Source organism: Geotrypetes seraphini, chromosome 13, assembly GCF_902459505.1.
Source record: "Geotrypetes seraphini chromosome 13, aGeoSer1.1, whole genome shotgun sequence".
NCBI classification, from domain to species: domain Eukaryota; kingdom Metazoa; phylum Chordata; class Amphibia; order Gymnophiona; family Dermophiidae; genus Geotrypetes; species Geotrypetes seraphini.
Window position 1 is genome coordinate 9,692,046 of NC_047096.1, and position 22,669 is coordinate 9,714,714.

General features: G+C 40.7%; 1 protein-coding gene across 4 annotated transcripts in view; it reads right to left on the bottom strand.

Moving 5' to 3' along the window:
* DENND2C (DENN domain containing 2C) overlaps positions 1-22,669 on the bottom strand; it is a 107,277-nt gene that overhangs the window by 77,167 nt on the left and 7,441 nt on the right. For 2 of the 4 annotated variants that reach the window (XM_033919020.1, XM_033919018.1), the window contains exon 2: positions 2,252-2,463. The gene's annotated coding sequence lies outside the window, so the exon portion shown is untranslated. Of the gene's footprint in view, positions 1-2,251; positions 2,464-2,598; positions 2,666-22,669 lie in introns of those variants that run through there. The other 2 variants (XM_033919019.1, XM_033919021.1) reach the window with 2 other exon arrangements.

A 22,669-nucleotide genomic window follows, 5' to 3' on the forward strand; every position in this document is an offset into this window, starting at 1 on the left:
ATACAAAGAAATGAAGGTCCCGCAAGCCGATGTTGGGCAGGAAGGCACTGGCTTGTGCATGGTAGGGGCACTGCCTAAAGATTTAAAGTGATAGAGGGGGTAAACATCTTAATGTTAACTGCCAATTTTATATGAGCTCAGCTAGTATAAAGCCTACACTGTTGCTATTTATGGTCAACCAAGTATATATGCAAAACTTTATTCTTCTGTATACTTATCCTTCCATTAAAAATAAATTAATTAATACAAACTGATCCAAATCTGTAAAGCTCATTCAAATAAGAGGAATAAGTAGTAAATTTGATTAATGAATCATGCAGCCTTGTGACCTAAAATAATTTCAGCTGAATAAAATAGATCTGATCTAAAAAATATCCAAATGACTACCTTTACTTGTTAACATTAGAAAACCAACTGAATTTTCCACAAGACATGACTATCTACATTCCACATTCAAATGATGTCACAAAAAAAGCTTAAAACCAAAAGGAAGTAAATTTTAATTTACAAGTACCAACAGCAGGGCTTCTAGGGAAGCACGAGGGCAGGAAGTGTAATATTTTGAAAACATCCAAATGACAAAGATGCAACCAAAACAAAAACTACAAATACACAAAACAATGACTGGAATTTTTCCCTCGATACAAGGCAAAATCACTGACACATTACACAATATGGGAAAGGGTTATAATGCTTATGGTGAGACAAGGAAATTTCTTTCATCATTACATATGAACATTGGGGTATTCAAACATTACAGCGGAAATGAGTCAGAGGGTTTCTTCCCATCCCTTAGTGGAAAACTAAAGAATTTTTTCACTTACAAAGTGCAGGCAGATAGGCAGAAGAAAAAGCACTCAGTTTGAGGCATTTCAGAATCTGAACTGCAGCTATCTCAACACTTCATTTATTACACTATTCCTACTGTGTTTCATGACTTTTTCTCACTGAGAATTAATATGTGCTAAAGGTTTTGGGGCTCCTTTTACGAAGGTGCGCTAGCAGTTTTTGTGCGCGCTACACGCTAACGCCTCCATAGAGCTGGCGTTAGTATTTTCCATGTAGCGCGGGGTTAGCGCGCGTAGCATTGTAGCGTGTGCTAAAAACGCTAGCGCACCTTCGTAAAAGGAGCCCTTTAGCACAGGCTGGCATAGGAATTCTATGAGTGTTGGAGCCTTTACCGCACCGGCCCACGCTAAAAACCTCTAGCGCAGCTAGATAAAAGGGGCTGATAATTTGGTACCATCTTCTTAAACCAATAACAGCTTTATTTAGACTTCTAATGCATTACAATTTATTGCAAGAGAAATTACAATTTAAGCACTCTCTGCTATTTACCTACATTTCAAAACTTTATGAGTTCTTAATATAGAACATAAGAATAGCCTTACTGGGTCAGACCAATGGTCCATCAAGCCCAGTAGCCCGTTCTCATGGTGGCAATCCAGGTCACTAGTACCTGGCCAAAACCCAAAGAGTAGCAACCATACTACCGATCCAGGGCAAGCAGAGGCTTCCCCCATGTCTTAATATAAGACTGGACTTTTCCTCCAAGAATTTGTCCAAACCTTTCTTAAAACCAGCTACGCTATCCGCTTTTACCACAAAAGTATATCAGATGATATTCCTATCAGTGTAGCAATTCTAGATGAAACTGTCCACTATTTAACTTTTAATGCATATATAATAAAAATTCTTCTCTTTATGAATATTAATGTCATTAAAGTCTATAGAACTATGTGTTGTGAGAAAGAGGGTGGCCAGTGATGAGTGTCGTTCTGAAAATAAGCATGCATTGAACAGGGTACAAGCATAAAATTGTGTGCTTGTGGCAAGACATTGTAGATGACACCAAGAATACATTAATACAGAAAATGTGCTTCAGGCTAAGTCAAAAATAATGCAGGATTACTTTTAAATTACAAATTGGCAAACCATGGGGTCCTTTTACTAAAGTGCCCTAATCGATTTAACACATATTATTCCTTTGGGCACCTTAGCATTTAGTGCACGCTAATCGTTTGTGCATGCTAAATTGGTTAGCGCACCTATGTGTTGTCTTTATTTATTTCTGTGTTTCATATTTATTGCTATAATTTTATCTCTGTTGTACCTCCCCTATCACAGTGAAAATAAGAAAACTATAAATGAATAAAAAATGAATTGAAACATAGTCAAAGCAAAAAGTGCCTAGAAGACCACATTTTCAAGTTAAACAGAAACAGGAAATAAAATGAAAAAAGTCACTTACTGTAGATTCCCTCTGCATTTAAACACTTCTTTGCATTCTTGAATCCATGCTTTTTGAACTGTAATATAATCCAAGGGGCATGCATCGTCATTCGTTATTTGTCAAATGCACCAGCAGTCTCTCTTCACTTGTCGATAACCATTCAGCTTTGCATAAAGGGGTGTTCAGATCGATTCATCTTCATTTCTTTCTCTGGATGGAATTAAATAAATCTACAAAGGTAAAAGAATGTACTGTGACAAACTAATTATTTCAGTTCGCTACAAAGAGCAAAAGAGAACAATAAAATTACACCACTGCCTTAATCAGAGGCTCGAAAGTGGAAGCTGCAGAAACATGTTCATCACCTGGTTTGGGTGGAGCTTGCAATGCCTCATATGTCACAACGGCTGGAAAAAATGAACAATATGAAAATTCTCATATACAACATGGGAAATGACCCATTTTGGGGCTACAAATCCCTAATGTTTATCATAGCATAAACAAAAGTTTGCTTGGGATATTTGACCACGTTGGTTGGTATTAGTAATTTCCACAATCTTTCTCTTTCTTTTTCTTAGTTCTTTCATTTACATACAGATACATACTAATTTTAGTGCATACCTACTAACATAATTAGATAAAAATAGATGCTAGCGTTGACCTTCTTATTATGCATGTACATAATTAAAATATGGTAATGATATCTACCCACTACTGCACTAATAAGAACAAAAGAACTTCCACTATGACCACCTATTAACTCTTTTACAAACCACCTCACCCTCAACAACCTGCTAAATGTTGATAAGATCTACAACTTACCTCTCTAGCAAATCATTGTAACTCTGTTTTTTTGTTAAACTAACCTTTTGTAATCCGCCTTGAACCGCAAGGTAATGGCGGAATAGAAATCCCTAATGTAATGTAATGTAATGTAATGTAATCTACACATGCATGTGTAGATGTCAAATATGTTCTGTAAATGCATGCATATGTTACATAGCATGTATTTTACAGAAGGGCTTCCCAACCCAGTCCTTGGGGTACACCAAGTCCATCTAGGAGGATGTGCATACCAATATATTTCTGCGCCTAGCCAATGTAAGCACCTAACTTAATTGTTTAATAGACTTAATCTAGACCAATAATTTATTTTTATTATTTATGTACCACTTATAGCCTAAGTGGTTTTACATTCAGGTACTCAAGCATTTTCCCTATCTGTCCCAGTGGACTCACACTCTATCTAATGAACCTGGGGAAATGGGGGGATTAAGTTACTTACCCAGGGTCAGAAGGAGCAGCTGAGATTTGAACCCACAACCTCAGGGTGCTGAGGCTGTAGCTCTTACCATGCACCACACACTGATGTAAATTGCACTTAATTGGATATTAGATGCCTACTACATGGTTAGGGGGCATGCTTTGCATGTAGACACATGCATTTAAGCCACGAAAACCCTTGCATAAATAGGAAGTGCCTAAAGTTAAGACACCTAGAAATGCCTAAGTCCACTTAGGCAATGCTAAGCGTGATTCTATAAGCTTAGCGCCACACTAGTCAGCACCTAATTCTTAGGTGCCATATACAGAACTGGGCCCTACATGTATACTTTTGAAAATTCTCCCCAGCCCTGCTCCCAGGAATGCCTCCTGCTACTTTGGGTAAAATGCTGTAATGCTTGTAAGTTTAGCAGGACTCCGAGAGGATAATTGCTTTTTCATAAGGCTCTCTCTGGTCTTAACTCCAGCACACCAGCCCCTATGAATTCAGTGTGTCTGCTATTGGATTGTGGATCCTTTTTCCTAATCAAAAAAGTAAGGCTTTCCATTTTATTGACAATAACATTTGAGGCACTGCTGCTTTAAGCTAAACACACTTTTTAAACTCTTATGGCTCTTGAAATCCTTATTTTCATGTATACAATAAATCACTAATTTACCACTCCAAATGTAAAGGATCAAGTCATTCTTGGAAGCTTGAAATACACTAGTGTTGTTATTAACACCACAAGTGTGTTTTTCACCTAAGAACATAACTATACTGAAATCAATATTCACCGATATCTTCAAGGTCTTCAACAACAGTATCCAATGCCTGACATTCTTCTTGCAGTATCTGTATGACTGACTTCAGACTGCATGACTGTACCTGTCTTTCTCTGTTTCCTTAGGGGAAAAAGAGATCAAGACCTGGCAAGCACACTAAACTCTTAAAGCTTGTCTCAAATTACACCAACAGCTTTTGCATTAAGCATTTTTCACTGCCTCTGTTACAAAAATCTTACATACAGTATTAGGAAATACGGGCAGCATTTTTTTTTTAAATACCGGCTACCATGGATTTTCCTTTACTTGGATATTCAGAGCCAGAATCGGGATACTGGCTAGCACTGAATATCCAGGTACAAACTGCCGACTGCTACTTATCCAAATACCAATAGTATTCAGACCAGTACCCAGATAATGTTAGGACAATCTTTTTGCTGTCCTAACTTTATCCAGGCAGTTATTCTGTCTACTAATTGGGAGGGGGGTCCAATGCAGAAATATATTGCTCATTATGGAGAAGTTTTGTTAGTCGGAAGCCCGACGTCCTAATGCCTTTGTACAGAACCATGGTGAGGCCTCATCTGGAGTACTGCGTACAATTCTGGAGGCCACATTACCGCAAAGATGTGCTGAGAATCGAGTCGGTACAGCGAATGGCCACCAAGATGGTCTCGGGGCTCAAAGATCTATCATACGAAGAAAGGCTGAACGAATTGCGGCTATACTCTCTCGAAGAACGTAGGGAGAGAGGGGACATGATTGAGATGTTTAAGTATGTCACTGGTCGCATCAAGGTAGAAGATAATGTTTTCCTTCTTAGGAGACCCTCGGCCACAAGAGGACACCCGCTGAAAATAAAGGGCGGGAAGTTTCATGGCGACACCAGGAAGTACTTCTTCACTGAAAGAGTGGTGGACAGCTGGAATAGGCTCCCAGTACAGGTGGTTGAGGCCAGCAGCGTGCCAGTTTTTAAGATCAGTTGGGATGCTCATGTCGGATCTCTTCGAGGGAAAAGGTCATCAGAGAGCAATTAACTAGGGGGGTGGGTCAATGGAGTGGGCAGACTCGATGGGCCTTGGCCCTTTTCTGCCGTCACTTTCTATGTTTCTATGCAGAAATTACTTTAGTGACAAAATTACCGTAACTCGCACAGTATATAAAAATGCATGGTAAGCAGGCTATTCATTAATATGCAGCAATACAGAAAAGCTAACAGCTTGTGCACTGATGTCTGCTGCATGAAAAATTTTCTTCCACATTTGAAGCAGTGTAGAAGGGTTAGGGAGAGCCCCCAACCCAAATCTCCTACCCCTGGTAGCTTTTTAATAATAACTTTATTTTTATATACCGCAATACCACAAACAGTTTAAAATACTTTACAGAGGAAGAGACTGTATACAAACAGTGATATTACAGAAGACTTTCAAAATTACATTAATGTTAAGGTTAGTCAAATTTATCTGGAAGTGTTTTGGAAATACATCAAGGCTGAGAAATTTGTCAAAGAGATAAGTTTTGATTGACTTCCTAAAAGTTTGATAAGAACGTGCGTTTGAGATGAAGTTGGTTAAACATTTATTCCATTTGTCTGCTTGGAATGATAACGTTCTATCAAGAACTCTGTTGTAGGTACAGCCCTTTAAGGATGGAAAAGCCAAATTATTACAGAATGCTACACAAATATCATGTAACAGAATACCACAGTCACACATGGCAGGAATGGTGTTAGAGAAGTGCAACTAGGGCAACTGCCCCCTGGTCAGAGAGAGCCCTAAGCAAGCTGGAAGCTAAAGAAGCACTGCCTGGGCTTTGCACTCCCCAGTTATGTCTAACATCAGCTCTAACAAGATACATATTTCAAATCTGATATATACTAATCACAAGATAGAAATAAAATTATTTTTTTCTACCTTTTATTGTCTCTGGTTTCTGGTGTCTTTTCACTCTCTTCCATCCAGCGTCTGCCCTCTGTCTCTTCAGTCCAGCATCTGCCCCTTCTATCCACTGTCAGTCTTTCCCTGCCATCTCTCCTCCTGCCTTCCTCCCCCCCCCCCAATTTGGTCTGGCATCCATCATCTTCTTTCTGTTCCCCTCATGGTCTGGCATCTCTCTCCTTCCCTCCCCCCCTGTGGTTTTTAGCATCTCTCTCTTCTCATTTCTTCCACTCAGATCTGATATCGTTCTCTCCTCGCTCTTCCCTTTCCTTTTCTTCTCTGGTCTTCCTTCTCTATTTTCTGCCTCCATCTAAATTAAATTCTTTCTTACTATTTAGTCCTGTTTCCCTCTTTTCACTGTGTCTACCCACAGCTTGTCACCCCTTTCCCTCACCCCTCCATTATCTTACTAACTCTATCTTCTTCCCCTATCCAGCATATGCCCTTTATTTATCTCCTCCTTCCATCCAATATGTGTTCTTTCCCTACTTCCATTCAGCATCTGCTCTCCCCTCTCAACTGACATCCATCTGCCTTCTGCTCTCTCTCCCTTCTTCTCATTTCCATCATCTGTCCCCTTCTCTCTCTCTTCCCCCACTTCCATCATCTGCCCCCCTTCCCCTCACCTTTGCGGGTCACTTTCTTTCCCCTGAGGGTGGCTCATGTCAGAGGGGAAGCTTTGGCCGAGCAGAACCGCTTGCAAGGAACAGTGGAACTTACTTGACGTCAATGCCGGGGCCCGTCGCTGTTTGAAGAAAAAAAAAAGTGGATAAAGGGACCTGTAAAGGTGAGAGGAAGGGAGACCTCCAGGACAGCTGCTCTTTGCCCTCCTTCAGCGGCTTAAGAGTCTTTAGGCTAGCGGCAGCTCTGTGTGCTTTTAACTTCGGCACAGAGCTGCCCCTAAGCAGTAGTTTAGCCGCAGTTTCATGAGGCAGCCTCGGGGCCTTTGGTAGGCCGGCCCACATCGCATCATCGAAGCGGGCCAGCCTAGCAAAGGTCCCAAGGCTGTCTCATGAAACCGCGGCTAAACTACTGCTTAGGGGCAGCTCTGTGCTGAAGTTAAAAGCACACAGAGCTGCTGCTGCTGGTATAGAGGTGCGGAGACAAAAGCAGGAAGCTTGCGCAGCAGGAGTCCCGGCACAGTGATGGCAACAGGAAGTTGCAAGTCAGCTGACGCCGGCACCTTTTGTTGCGACGGGGACCCGAATCCTTCACGGACCGGCAAGATTTTTTTGCGGACCGGCGGTTGAAGAACACTGTACTTGACAATTGAACCAATGATTACAGATCATAATACTGAGTTAATTTCAATTACACAAAAGTATTGACTTTTAAATAAGGTGCAGAACAAGAAAATTATTACTACAAAATGAATCAACTTCATTATGCTTTCATTCCAAAATTTTCTTTCTGATTGTATAGGTTACAGCTTGCATTCAACTGTTTTTGGTAGCCAGCCTGTCAAGAGTGTACTGATTTTACATTTTCTGTGAGTGTAATAGACTATGGCCCTTTTTTAACAAACTGTGGTAGAGCTTTTTACAGCTCCGACGCTCTTATGAACTGAATGAGCAGCAGAGCATTTACCTCGCTGGCCTGCAGTAAAAACATCTGTTCACTGTATCAAAGTATCACTCATAATTTACTCAGGTCAGTGATTTTTTTGCCAGTGAAAAGAAAGGATAGCAATACTTCTATTTCTCTATAAATATTCACAAGAAAACAATGTCTGTTCTACATGGCTGCAATAGTAAATTCTAACTTTGTATTATATATTATTAACAACTTAAGAACTGTTTCTTAAAAGAATTTTTTTCTTACCTTCTGTACAATTGTAAACATTTGTTTGCCCTTGAGAAAAACGATTCTCATCTGAAACATAGGCAAGAAATGCCTCCACATGACTCATCCAGCAATGATGAGGGTTTATGTCAGGTTTCTGTTTAGACCTCCAACTATTCCCAAATACCAGCTTTGATACTAACACTCATCCTTGCTTGGCAAACCTCTCTACTCAGGATCCACTACAAAGCTATGGCATAATCATGGAACCCTACTTGAGAAGTTTTATTTCTTCAGAAACTTAATATACTGTAAATCTCAAAAGCTCAAATGCACCATGCTTTCTGATTATCCAAAAATCAAAACGGTTATCTTGATTTATTGCCTATGTTTTGGAAAAAAAAAAATTCATCCAGGGTAAGGTAAAACTTCAATAAGTCAGACCAGAACAAAAAGTTCCTGCAGTCAAAAATGTACAGATAAAGCACAGGATTAAAAAAAATCCTAATATATAAGCATTACTATAAGCTTATAGATAACAAATAAGGTAATGGCAATGGTAATATATAGATTACCCCCCCTCCCCTTTTATGAAACCGTAGCGCCAGCCATGGCGTTAACAGCTCTGATGCTCATAGAGATATTGCTGGAGTGCCAATCAATATTGCTTCTGTGATCTAGAATATATATAGACGTTCTGAATTTCCATGGTTTTCCTCATAACTGCAAGTTTTTGATTACAGAATAAACACCCATTTATATCACACAAGATTCTCCAGCTCAGTCACCAAGCAGCATGTGCTGTCGGTATCTGAGCCGTGATTTTTCAGTAGTCAAATAAACAGGCCTGCTAAAGGCAAAAGAAGGCCTGGTACAAGAGCAAGACTGGAAACTTAAGGAGAAGAGGTTGAAATAGAAAAATATACTGCATGCAGTGTAGTCTCTCTTGTATTTATTACTAAACAAGTGCCAAGCACACACCCTGCCTCATGCTGTGACTCCAAGTGATCTCATTTCCTTTGCGCTGGAGTTTCTTGGTTCTGTAACACTGAACAAAATCATCTGAATGAAACATGAAAAGCTCCATCTCAGCTGAGTTTATTCAGGTGGGTAACTACTTGAATCAGCGTCTTAGTTTGGTTGTTTTTGGGTGTTTTATTTTGCTTTAATGAAATAATGTATGTTACATATTTTATTGTTACTGGCAGTAAGCACTAGTAATGAGTATGTAAAAGGAGAGCAGAGTAGCTTCATTTTCAGTAAAGATACAGTTGATAATGTACGGACCTTTTTACTAATGTTAAGAAGTTATTATGTGAATTAATGCATGCTGTGGGGCATGACCCTGGTAACTGTTACTGTGTTTGATGACAGCACATGCTAATTCACATGTTTTAATGCATTGAACTTTACCATGCACTGTCATTGATGCAAATCAGGGGTGTCCAACCTGCGGCCCGAGGGCCGCATGCGGCCCAGTGAAGTATTTTGTGCGGCCCCGGTCGAGGGCAATGCAGTGTTTTCCTCTGCTGCCCCCGGGTGTTTACCGTCTTGCCGGCTCCCTCCTCTGTCTTGCTGCAGGTGCAGCCCCAGAAACATTTTTTTCGACCAATGCAGCCCAGGGAAGCCAAAAGGTTGGACACCCCTGATGTAAATAGCATGGATGCGCTTACCTCCTGCACTATCTGCAACTGTTATACCATAGAAAGGCAGAAGTATATCAAATCCTTTGTCAGATAGCATTGTTGGATTGTTGGTTTAAAAATATATTAACAATAGATGAGACTATGCTGCAACCAAAATTATAAACCTTTCTTAGTGGCTCCAGCCATCTTGTTGGGCAGACTGGATGAATTGTGCGGATCTTTATCTGCCATCATTTACTATGCTACAATCCCCTGGATTCTATATATGGTGTTCAGATTTGGGCGCTGAAATGTGCCTGCACATTGAAGATGCACGCGTGAACTAATTAGCTAACAAGCCTTTAACTACAGTAGCAATAAACGGATGTTATCAATTATTGTAGTTAATTGGCATTAATTAAATTCTACACTTGCATCTTCCTGCATGCCTAAATCTCCAACATGCAACTCAAAAGAGAGCATGGCCAAGAGCATGGTAGGGGCATTCCAAAATCTTACACACCAAGTTATAAAATACTGCCAGTCCCAAATCCAAATGTCATGAGTTGGGTGCCGGCATTTGCATTAGGTTTCAACTGGTCTAAATACCGGTGCCCAAATTTGGGTGCGGGAATGGACTCTGTGCTGTTTTTTTCTGCCACCCAAATTTTGGAAACATTTACTGATGTCTGGTCCTGCAATATTATGACAGAAGGTAATATAAATCATCTGATCAAAATCTACTTTCTGTACCCTCTTTGAAAATCATAGGGACAAGGAGATCAGACATGTTCACAGTGATGGGACCACAATGGTGGAACGCCCTTCCTCAGTATATTAGAACTGAACACGACATCGTAACATTTAAAAACTTATTTATTTAATGACGCTTTTAATACTTGAAATTTTTATATGCTTTAGAGATACTTCTTAAACTGTGCTTTGGTTTTATAACCCCTTACCTCTTGTTTTTACCTTTTTTACCAAACTCAAGATTGTAACTTTTTAACTTCTTTCCTCCCACCTCAAGTATGTATTTTATGTAATTAATATTGTTAATATGTTAGTTTCTCTGTTTTTTCTTTACTTGGATTATGTACATCGCCTAGCAATTTAAATAGGCGATTCATCAAATGAATAAATAAACTTGAACTTGAAGATGTCTTTTATCTAGTTTTCCATAAAGTAAAATAAAGTTGGCTGATCTAATGCACAATTTGAAGAGGATCACATATACACAAATGTTCAATTCCAGCAAGTGACAGGATGGATGCGATATATAGATGACATTTTTTTCATCTGGAAGGGATCTGAAGAACAATTGCTCTCCTTCGTTAACTGGCTTAATTCTCTCACGGGCTATCTGAAATTTACCATGTCCTGCCATAAACACTCCATGACTTTTTTGGATACCAATGTCTCCTTGACAGACGGACATTTATTTACTAAGGTTCACCATAAAGCCACCAAAAGAAATAATTTTCTCTCTTTCTCAAGTTGTCACCCAAAACGGCTCAAGGCTGCTATTCCTATTGGACAGTTCCTACGGGCAAGGCGGATATGTACTTCTGATGAAGATTTCAAAAGAGAAGCACAGATTTTATACAACAAATTCTCAGCTAGGGGTTATCCCAATAATGTCCTACGTAAAGCTTTTCTTAGAGCATGGCATGCCAATCGAGATTTAATGCTGGCAGGAAACACTCGGGACAATCCCTCTAATCATATTTGTGTTTTATCACATTCCACCCAGTCTTCTCAGATAGCAGCAAGCATCAGGGCTCACTGGCATATCTTACAACTTCATTCGGTGTTTCAAGATCATCCCTGCATTGCTTTCACCCGGGGAAAAAACTTATCTGAACACCTAGTTTTTTCAGATTTTCAAAGGAAACCTTTGGGTCCCCGTGAAAAAGGTCATCATTCCCCTTGTGGGAAATGTCCAGTATGCAGCACGTCAATGTCAGGTGACAAATGGGTTCATCCCATTACTAATCAAACTTACTCTTTAAGATCCACTACCTCTTGTAACTCTCAATTTGTGGTGTATGTTATTTCTTGTCCGTGCGGATTAATTTATGTAGGTTGCACTACCCGCAAAGTAAGAACACGTCTGATTGAACATCGGAGTTGCCTTAACACAAAAAAACATACTGCCCCCATGGTTCTTCACAATCAAATCTATCACCATGATTTTTCTCAACTACAATGGGGCATATTGGAACAAATTCCTTCCAATTTCAACGGGGACAGAAATACTTACTTACTTCAACGAGAGAATTACTGGATTTTTCAATTAAAATCATTCCCTCCTACAGGACTCAATGAAAATGTAGATAAATGTTTTATTACCTAAATGCATGGGAACACTCATATATATATATTTTCCAAGTTCATTGATTTCTTGACGTCATTCTGGTAACAGGGGGGCGTGGCCTAATCTGGACTCCCGCGGCGTCTTAATCTCCCGAGGCGCCATTTTCAACATCATTTTGCTCAGAGGAGACGGCATCATTTGGAACCGCTCCTCACTAATAGAGGTTGATGGCTTTAATGTCTCTCCATCGCCCAAGCAGCTGACAGCTTTATTTTCAGCTTGTCGCTTCTTTCTACTCCGGATCCCCGCTCCTGATGAAGGCGACGAAACGGAGCTTTGTCGAGTGGAGATTTACATTGGACAAATATTTTTTCCCTTCAGCATTTGAAGCTAAGTACTATTTATTTGATTCAGTACTGTTCTTTTCTAAGAGTTTATGATTTTCCATATTTGGACTCTTTTTTTGAATGTTTTTCACAATTTTTTTAGTTTTTGTTTTTTGGGGGTTTTTTTTGACACTTTGTATTACCATTTTTTTGTCCGTAGAATCAGCACAGGCACTTTACCAAGACTTAGACACTTCATGGGAGTACAGGCAATTTTAGCCATTAACATTTTATTACACCAGCTTTGGGAGATTATGTGATTTTTGTGTTTCACTTTAGCAGCAAAGATTGCCAGGGACAGTTTGGTGTTTTATTCATTAGTTTCCAAGTAATTTGTTTCATATATTAGATTTTTTATAACCAAAGTCTTTTTCTCCCGGATTATGGACTAAACATGATGTATGAGGCAGTGAGTCTTATCCAGACTAATAATCTGGTCGATGCTAGTCATCGCAAGGTCACTACCTGAGCCTGTGAGATACATCGGGCGGCCGATCTATGGCTCATACTGAATGTCCATGGGAGTAATGATATCTAAGTTTAAAGGTTTTTCTCCATATTGGTGGACTCAAAACCATTAAAACTCAACCGACACCATCCCTTTCAAGTCTTTTCTTTAAATAACACACGAAAATTTAAAATTTAAAATTAAAATTATATTTAATATTGGAACATAGACTGTGGGCCAGTTTTGTTTTTCCATATGATCTAATGCATAACATGACTCAAATATTTCACAATTTTCCTTCAAAAAAATCCTGGAAAATAATTCTGCATCCACCTAGTTTAGCCTCTCATGCCGTTAGATCCATGCTATATCTGTTCTGTGAACAGACTTGGGTTTCCAGTACTGTCAGTGTGCATCTCCTGTATTTCAAAGACTCTAACTTTGCTCCAAGTTGACTACATACAGGATATTGCCATATCTAAACCCATTCCTATCAGAGGAAACAGCCCTAAAAGTCATGTCAGAGCAACTCCCAGAATAGCAATATTCTCAAAAATGGGATAGGCACTGCCCTTCCTATCTACAATATAAAGTATAACAAAGTCCTCTGGTTGTATATGATTAGAGTCAATGTTTTCTAATATGATTTACTTTGAAATTGTTAAACTTGCAGTAATTTTTTTTTTTTTTTTCATTTTAATATATTTTCTAAAAAGGTGGATTTATTCATATTTAACAACAATGGGGCTAATATTCAGCAGGAGACAACTGCGTAGGAGAGACTCCTTCCCAGTTATATCCCACTAACCAGGTGCTCCCCAGATTTTCAGCAACATATAACCAGATAGTGCCACTAGAAACGCAGGAAGACCACCACACCACTATTTGGTTAGTGCCAGGACTGTACATGAGCAGTTGGGGTGGTTCATCACAGCAGGCAGATATTTTCATATATGGATGACGTCATCCAAGGAGCCCGGTAAGGACAGTGCAAAAGTGTACTGTCACTTTAACTTTCTAGAAGTCTCAAGACCACCTGTACCGCATGCACGAGTGCCTTCCTGCTCGGCATTGGCTCACGGGACCATCAGTTCAGTAAAAAAAGCTAAGAAGCCAACTAGGGGAGGTGGGAGGGTTATAAGAATATCTGCCTGCTGTTCCTGGATAACACCTGTTACAGGTAAGTAACTGTGCTTTATCCCAGGACACTTCAAGAACATATAATAGCACAAATAAAAAATATGATATTCCACTGAATGATTCCTTAGTTGCAAAGCCTTACTTCACACAACTTAAATAGTTAATTCCCACACCGGAGTTCCTAAGCATACCACACTCCAACTACAAAATAGAAAGCATGTGTGGTGACCGTCCTCATCGGAACTTTTAAAACCGGTGTTATATCTATTATTATATATCTTTTTATACTTTTTATATTTTATAGAGTTTTTTTTAGTTTTTCATTGTTAAAGTGCCAGTGCTTTTGCTTAAAATTTAATGCTTTGATACATCAATAAATATATATAAAGTGAGACTTAACTTTGAACCATTACTGTCTCATTCCTCACCGACGCGTTTCATTCTTCTTCAGGGTCAGGGATGATACATATACAGAAATGTTCAAGCTATTAGCATTTAGCTTCTTCCATAGAAAATCATGCTGGGACTGCTAACTGTACCCCCCTCTTCCGATGCCTTGCAGGCCTCCACCAGGCCTGCCATAAGCCCTGGTAGTCCAGGACAAGAGTAACAACTCTCACCTCCCTCCCAACTCCCCAAATAGTAAAAAGCATATCTTTAAAGTCCCTGGCGGTCTAGCAGTGAACCGGGGCAGGAGTGATCTTTATATGCTTCTGTCCTATCTGAATGGCTACTGCGAGTTCCTGTGGTCTCACGAGGCTGCCGCAAGAACTCATGGCAGCCATTCAAATAGCGGTTTTGCATGGAGCAGGAACGTAGGAAGATCGTTCCTGCCCTCATTCACTGCTGGACCACCAGGGATTTTAAAGGTATGCTTTTTACTAATTGGGGACTTGGGAGGGAGGTGAGAGTTGGCCGAGACAGGAGGTGGAAAGGATCCTTTTTTTTTTCACTAATTGGGGAGGCAGGAGGGAGGTGAAAGTTGTTAAGAGTCAGCCGGAACAGGAGACAGGAGAGTTCCATTCCTGTTCCACCTCTGGACCACCAGGTCTGAGTTATTTAAAGGGATACACAAAGTGAAAGAGAGAAAGAAAAATATTTTTTTCCTCTCAGGTTTCCCTAAACAAGATTTTGTGTGTGCTTCATCCTGTTTCTACATGAAACCTCTCCCTAACAAGTGTAAGTCAATCTTTCACCTTTCTCAGAAACAAGATGTCAATGGCTAGAGGGTAAGACTGAAGTACCTGTCAGCCAACTCTGGCTAGGAGTTCTCACTGTATGCAGCTATCAGATGAAGAGGAAAAAAAAATTGTTCTCAGCATGTGCTGTACATGAATTGTACTGATGCAATTATATGCTCCCTCCCACAAGTATCCTAAACTAGGCCATTTATACTTTGCACTACCAAAATCAAATTCTCTGGCTTTCAATGTTTTAAATATTTTCAAAGAATGGAGAGCTGTCTAGTGTTTAAAAGCTGGAAACCAGGATGCCAGGGTTTAAATTCTTTATCTCCTACCTCTGTTCCTTTTGACCTTGGACAAATCATTTCACCATCTATTGCTTCAAGTTTACAAATTTAAAAGTCAATGCAGATTAATTGCCTTGTTCATGCAAAAGATTTCTATATACGCAAATTAGCTGTGTAGCAAAATTCTGCACCAACCAGAGTTCCAGAAGAAAAAGAGGTATGTACATTTCATGAAGCTGTTCTGCATGATACTGTATCACAACAGCTCTTAATTTCAGAACAGCAGTACAATTACACATGTAACATAGTAACATAGTAGATGATGGCAGATAAAAACCCGAATGGTCCATCCAGTCTGCCCAACCTGATTCAATTTAAATTTTTTACATTTTTTTTCTTTTTAGCTATTTCTGGGCAAGAATCCAAAGCTCTACCAGATACTGTGCTTGGGTTCCAACTGCTGAAGTCTCTGTCAAAACCTACTCCAGCCCATCTACACCCTCCCAGTCATTGAAGCCCTCTCCAGCCCATCCTCCCCCAAATGTAAATGCTATACACAAACGTTTACTAGAAGCAAAGGAGCCATTTTCTGAATGGTTTTAGCAGATGGAGTCTCACGCACATAAGGTCAAATATCGGCCTTCCTGTGCCTTCTCTGAAAAACATTCTCGGGTTAGTATATCAGCCTCCTCTAGATTATAAACCCCGTGGGTAGGGAAAAACCTACTGCACCTGAATACAACTCGCCTTGAGCTTGGATTTGCAAAGACAAGTAATTACATCTAAAAATCCAAATCCAAAATCATCTAAGGAGACAATTCAATGTAGTACCTTGCTTGCAAGTAATTGGTATCCTTGCATTCTTTTGAGATTCCTCACTCAAATATCAGGAGTGATAAACATGCTAGAGACCTATTTAGACTTGCAGAACAGAACAACAACACACCTTTGCCTTTGGCAAGGGTGGCATTACAGATTCTCCGTTCAGTACATCTAGAGAACCTTTTGAATACATTTCAGTTTCCATGTCAGAAGCAACTTGCAAAACCAGAAGCAACTTGCTTGGAGAAAAACAGTTTGCCTTCATTCAAGCTTTGCTTTAATAATCTAACAATTACTAATAAAATAAGGCACAGTGCTTTAAAGTGGATTTGTTTTTTGTTTTACCTCTCGACACTCAGAGCATACAATTACATTTTCTGATTGAATTTTGACTGATATCTGAAACAGATAACAATGCGACTATCTACATTACAAGCTTCTGCTTCTAGACATCATGAGAGCAATTTTATAACTGAGCAGGAAGGTGCTATTTCATAAAGATGTAAAAGGGCATTTCAATAAACTGATGCAGGTGGCAATAGTATACCTAACAGTAGCTGTTATGCCAGTGATTGGCACCAATTGGCAGTAATGGATGTAAATGCGAGGCAATATTCCATAAACAGTGCACCTAAATCACTCCTAGATTCTATAAATGGTGCCCAAATTTTGGCCCCCCAAATTGCACATGCTCTGGAGATCCACACCTAAATAAATGAATGAGCTGTTAATAATCAATTACTGAAGTTAACTGGTTCTAATTTAGATTTGTGCTTGGATCTAGCTGCATGCAGTTTTATATAGCTTTGTCCCCCAGGAGCATTTCAAAGAATTATGCAGTGTTACAGAATTTGGGGGCTGCATGCCCAAGTTGCACACCAGAATTTAAATCAAGGCGCTGGAATAAGCACTAAGACCCTGATTCTATAAGGGGTGCCTAACTCCTAGGCACCCTTGAGCTGACATTGGAGGGAAGCCTTCCTGGTCAGCAGTTACCTCCTTCAGGGCTGTCCAGCTGGGCTGCTCCTTCCTGCTTTCAGCCACACAGGGATGCAGGAAGCGGCTCTTGCACACTGTACGTGGCTGACCTGGAAGCTTTCTCTCCAATGTCAGAGCTGACATCAGAGGGAAAACTTGTGGGTCAGCCATGTGCAGCGTGCAAGAGCTGCTGCCCGCGTTCCTGTGCAGCTGAAGGCAGGAAGGAGCAGCCCAGCTAGACGGCTCTTAAGGAAGTGAGTGCTGCCCTGGAGCGAGCAAGTAAGGGAGAGGGAGGACATGATGGTGGGACAAAGGGAAAAAGGAGGAGGGGAAGGAGCATGTTGGGGCATGGAAGGGGCATGAATTTGGGACAAAGCCTGGAAGGTAGGGAGGGGGCATGAACTCGGGATACAGAAAGAAGGGAGGGGGCATGAACATGGGACACAGAAGGGAGGGAGGGAATAGAAAGGGAGAATTGTTGGGTATGAGTGTGTGAGTGAGAGTTAAAGAGATGGTGCACATGGGGAAAGGAAGAAAGAGGAAAATTGTTCGGCATAGAGAGAGAGAGAGAAGAGTGAGGTAGAGATGCATGGAGAAAAGAAGGATGAGGGAGAAATGTTGGATATGGTTGTGGAGAGGAAACAGTGGGACAGATTGAAGGGGATGCAAGGGGGAGAAATGTTAGACACAATGATGGAGGGAGAGATGTGGCATGGTGCTGGAGAGGAGTGATAGAAGGAGAAATGGGAATGGGGCTGGTGGGCTCTGGTGAAAAATGCTGCACATGATCCAGAGGATGAGAGAGGGAGAAATGTTGGATATGGCAGTAGAGGGGGTGAGATAGATGTTTCCTGGATCTCTCTTTCCCCACTCCCTTTGCAGCAAGGGAAAGAATGAGAGAAAGGCAGATGGACATTGAGAGAGGCAGACATGTTGCCAATAGGGATGGAGGAGAAAGGAAGAAAAGTTGGACTCATGGAGAGACAGAGAGAGATGTTGGTTAGGGAAGGGAATGAGGTCCAGAGGAGAGGAAGCATGCAGGAGGTAGAAAGAAAGAAATATGGGATGCACAGTCAGAAAAAAGTATAACCAGAGACTCATGAAATCACCAGACAACAAAGGTAAGAAAAATGATTTTCTTTTCAATTTAGTGATCAAAATGTGTCAGTTTTGAGAATTTATATCTGCTGTCTATATTTTGCACTATACTCTATTTTTCTATAGTTGTGACTGAGGTGACATTGCATATTTTAAAGAACTCTTTGATGACCTTCTGGAAAGCAGTAAAGACCCTCCTCTTCAACTGAAATTCTAACTGCAAACTACCCCTTGACCCTTATATTCCCCCTCCTTTCTGCACTCTCCTGTACTTAAGTTGCTGTATAGTCTTGTACTGTCCAAAATGTTTTCCACTGTGAATGTTGGCTTGTAACCTATTCTGAGCTACTGGGAGGATGAGATAGAAATCGAAATAAATAAATAAATAGTCTTCTGCCTTGATTTCTGAAAAAAATATATCTAAATAATTAACATTTTCTCTGCCTACAGTGTGCTTTGTGTTTTTTAAAATTTTGTGATTACCATTATGTATTAATAAGATTATATTGTGTGTATATGAAAAATGAATGGAAGAAATTGCATTACAATTAGTACTATTATTATTATTATTATTATTGTGGGGGTGGGATCAGGGGTGGAGCTTAGGCATGTCTGGGGTGGAGCTTGGATGGGACCACTCAGTTGATATTTGTTAGACTTAGCAGGTACTTGGCTTGAAGAAGTTGAAAAACACTGTTCTATACCACACATCATACAATTCAGAATGGTTTACAATAATACATACACATTTCATAAAATACGAGAGGTGACAGGATAGTATCCCTATTGCCAATGGTAAAAGGGTGCTAGGATGGAGTACCCTGGCTTGCCCCACTAGTAGCAGCATGAAGAGATGAGGAACAGGATATGAGAGGTTACAGATTGAGGGATATGAAAGTTAAAACAGTGGGGTCCTTTTACTAAGGCGCGCTAGTGCGTCTTAGCGGGCGCTAAATGCTAACACGTGCAAACACGTCCATTATATCCTATGGACGCGTTAGAACATGTTAGCATTTAGCGCATGCTAATTTTTAGTGCGCACTAAGATGCACTAGCATGCCTTAGGACCCCAAAGTGTCTAAAGAATCCACTGATTAGGGTTAATGCAGTATTTTTAAATGCATCTAAAATACAGATGAAGGTGAGCAGACAGTATGGGGTTGAAGGGGGTGCAGTGCTGTGAGGGATTTTCAAGGTAGTGTCAATGGCTGAGAGACACTTGTGGGCTCTCTTCCACTGAGAATATCCACCTGTATTCAGTACATGTGTTATTTTATTACTGTTCCTAGTTATTAGCAACTCCTCGCATAAAATGAGGTCTGTATTACAATAGCACAAGTTAGTGGTAGCCCACATCGATATAATGCAAATAACTCTTGAAATCTATGAAATCACATTCCTGCCAGATGAAACACACAATTAAAGGGCTGATGACAGGAATTTTTTTTCCTCCAGTAGACATAGACCATTTGGCTAACAAATGTTGGCTTTAGAAGGGAAATGTGGTTAGCAATTAGATGTATTTGACACTATAGTGCACGCAAAAACAGTATCTTGAAATAATAATTGAATGCCGGCCCAATGGTGTGGGAGTTCTAGTTTTGCAAAAATTCCCAAGTCTCCCATTGCTGCTTCTATTCCTAAGGCAGTAAAACTCAGGTGTGTCACTTTAGTGACGCATTTGGTCTCGTGATGGGAAGGGCTCTTCTCACCAGGATGTTTTTAGCACCCTCCCTATGTTTAACTCAGACTGGCACTAAGAAATGCAGGTGCACCAATTCATAAAATGGATTGTTGCAAGATTAAAATAAAATGGAAATGTGGTAGCGAAAAGAAATTTCAGGGGGAGGAGAGGTTGGTGGAGTGGGATAGAAGGGGGAGGGGACAGGACGGGGGTTAAGAAGCATGTTACAAAATGTAAAAAAAATAAATAAAAGCTTGCTTGCATTAGAAATTTGATATGATCAGGAAGGTATGTTGTTTATTGCTATGGGTTGACCATAAAAAGGCCTTACCACAAAATCAAAGCATTTTGTGGCAATTTACCTCTCAACGTGTACTAATCACCCTGGACATCCTGCAGCAATAATCAAAGCTTTTCCAGGACATTCTAGATGGAACTTAAATACCGGCAGTTAGACCTGTTTTAGCTGTGTCTAAGTGCCCCAAAGCTGCCCAAACTGACCAGATGACCCCTGGAGGGATTAAGGCATGAACCCCCCCTTACTCCCCCAGTGGTCACTGACCTCCCTCTCACCAGCCAAAGAGGGCTTTCCACCAACTGATTGCGGTAGGGGAATCCCCATCAGCTGAACTGGTTTCGAGGATTCCCGCCGGCTCAGCTGATAGGGATTCCACACTCCCTCCTGCCTATAGAGCTGCATGCTCAGAATGACAGGCCTTCCCCCTCCCAATGCATCTTGGGATACAGTGGGAGGGGTCATTTTGAGTGAATCAGGGCCTTAGGCCCCTCCCACTGCATTCCAAGATGCATTGAGAGGGGGAAAGCTCATCATTCTGAGCACACGGCCCAAAAAGCAGGAGGGAGAGCGCTTCCCTCCTGCCAATTTGTCATCTGAAGGTACAGGGGTGTCAGGGATGTCGGGGGGGTTCCAGGAATGTTGGGGGAAGTGGGGAGATATCGGAGGGGTCCGGGGATGTCAGGGGTTCCAGGGATGGGGGATATCAGGGGTCCAGGGATGTCAGGGGGATGTTGGGGGCAGGGGTGTAGGGCTCAGCAGATCTTTTTTTATTTCGTCAGTTTGGAGGTCTGTGAGGGAAGGGGGGAGGGAGAGAGGAATCTCCCTACCAATGGGGAATTCCCATCAGCTGAGCCGCCAAGAACCCTCAAATCCGGCTAAGCTGATGGGGATTCCCCTACCACGATAAGATAAGGTAGTTCGGTACGTCAACAAAACTTGTTTTTGTGCATTTTTCATGTGGATATTTATTTTTGAAAATGGCCAAAAAAAGACAGACGTACTAAGGACCAAAACGTTTACGTAGGTCATTTTCAAAAATAAAGATAGACGTCTGGATGTTTTGAAAATGGACATTTTCCCTACTGGATTTCTGGATGTTTTTTCAAAAACATCCAAATTAGACTTAGATATCCTATTGAAAATGCCCCTCTACACTTCATTCTTTTGGGTAGTTACAAAAGAGCTAATGCTGGAAATAAAAGTATCAAACACAGAGAGTACTGAAAGCATCAGATAAACTGCTCCATTTATAACGATTATATAAATAACCTGCAGTAGCTGCCTTATTCTGGTTCTAAAAGTAGCTACTGTAGTTCCAATTATTATATGCTCTCTGATAGGGACTGTTTTATTAAAATAAACTGGAAGTTTACGATTACCAGATGGCTCCAGGTCACGGAGGATAGATTGAGCCAGTACTTTCACTGAAGCGATGGAAGTAAAAAGGGCTGGCTCAATCTGTCCTCCATGACCTGGAGCCATCTAGTCTGCAAGATTTTAGCATGGGTGCACTTTTTCTGCTTACAGTAAGAAGTCATATTGATAGTGGGGGAGAGGCCCAGTTCAGCATTACCAATCACAACATTTGGAGGGGTGCTGCCCCTTCCCCATGAAAAAATCATGCCTATAGATTTTAGTAAACTGCTTTTATTCATGCAGTTGACAAGTGAGAGAAGCACACACAAACCAAAAAATTAATGGTTCAAAAATTGCCTGGACCAGTTAACCTCTTTCTGTGGCTCAATATCTCACTAAGTAAAATTTGCTTTCCCTACAAGCCTAGGCCTGTCTCACTCACTTAGGTAATATTTTCCAGCATCATAATTTCTCAACATTAGTTGAAGAAAAAAGTTGCAAGGGTCTTGCCCAGGCAAGCTCAGGATGTTAATCTTGTCTAATTTACTGTCAGTTTCTCTTTAGAACAAGAACGTCATAAGAACAGCATAAAAGACATCAAAAATTCTGGTGCAGAATGTTGATGGTTTTCTCATAACAGAGAGAAATAAATAGGTAGGAGAATAGATCTACTGTGGCTTATAGATTTCAGAGCTTTTGGGATTGTTATGCTTTCCAACCCAACAGAAGTTGGAAAAAATTGTACAAAAGGTGTCGAGAATGTCTATCCCTCTGGGAGCAAAAAAAATCCTCTTCAAACATTTCATGAAATGGGATGAAACTTGGTATGAAGGAAAAACCAAGTTTGACAATGGGCCAAATCATTCTAGGAGTTCCAGAGACATAAGCCTCCTCCCCCCCCAAAATGACCCAATGCCTTTCTATGGGAAGAACTCCAGCTTCTGTAGAATAGAACAAGTGTGTGGCGGGGGGGGGGGGGCACTGAATGTTTTGTGTCTTTGAAAGGCAACTGTGGCCGATGGTGCGAGTTGCAGGAGGTGTTTCT